This window comes from Bison bison, unplaced genomic scaffold (genome assembly GCF_000754665.1).
Source record: "Bison bison bison isolate TAMUID 2011002044 unplaced genomic scaffold, Bison_UMD1.0 scf7180017864134, whole genome shotgun sequence".
Taxonomy (NCBI): domain Eukaryota; kingdom Metazoa; phylum Chordata; class Mammalia; order Artiodactyla; family Bovidae; genus Bison; species Bison bison.
In genome coordinates this window covers 5,478,429-5,479,526 of record NW_011494706.1, presented here as the reverse complement: position 1 = coordinate 5,479,526, position 1,098 = coordinate 5,478,429, and positions in this window count along the sequence as shown.

The window sequence follows — 1,098 nt, the reverse complement described above, 5'->3', positions numbered from 1 at the left end:
ACTCATCTCACATACTAGCAAAGTAATGCTCAAAATTCTCCAAGCCAGGCTTCAGCAATACATGAACCATGAACTTCCAGATGTTCAAGCTCGTTTTAGAAAAGGCAGAGGAATGAGAGATCAAATTGCCAACATTTGCTGGATCATGGAAAAAGCAAGAGAGTTCCAGAAAAACATCTATTTCTGCTTTATTGACTATGCCAAAGCCTTTGACTATGTGGATCAAAATTAACTGTGGAAAATTCTGACAGAGATGGGAATACTGGACCACCGGACCTGCCTCTTGAGAAACCTATATGCAGGTCAGAAAGTAACAGTTAGAACTGGACACGGAACAACAGACTGGTTCCAAATAGGAAAAGGAGTACATCAAGGCTGTATATTGTCACCCTGCTTATTTAACTTTTATGCAGAGTACATCTTGAGAAACACTGGGCTGGAAGAAGCACAAGCTGGAATCAAGATTGCTGGGAGAAATATCAAACACCTCAGATATGCAGATGACACCACCCTTATGGCAGAAAGTGAAGAGGAACTAAAAAGCCTCTTGATGAAAGTAAAAGAGGAGAGTGAAAAAGTTGGCTTAAAGCTCACCATTCAGAAAACTAAGATCATGGCATATGGTCCTATCACTTCATGGGAAATAGATGGAGAAACAGTGTCAGACTTTATTTTTGGGGGCTCCAAAATCACTGCAGATGGTGACTGCAGCCATGAAATTAAAAGACACTTACTCCTTGGAAGGAAAGTTATGACCAACCTAGATAGCATATTCAAAAGCAGAGACATTACTTTGCCAACAAAGGTCCGTCTAGTCAAGGCTATGGTTTTTCCAGTGGTCATGTATGGATGTGGGAGTTGGACTGTGAAGAAAACTAAGCACTGAAGAATTGATGCTTTTGAACTGTGGTGTTGGAGAAGACTCGCGAGAGTCCCTTAGACTGCAAAGAGATCCAACTAGTCCATTCTAAAGGAGATCAGTCCTGGGTGTTCTTTGGAAGGAATGATGCTAAAGCTGAAACTCCAGTACTTTGGCCACCTCATGTGAAGAGTTGACTCATTGGAAAAGACTCGGATGCTGGGAGGGATTGGGGGCAG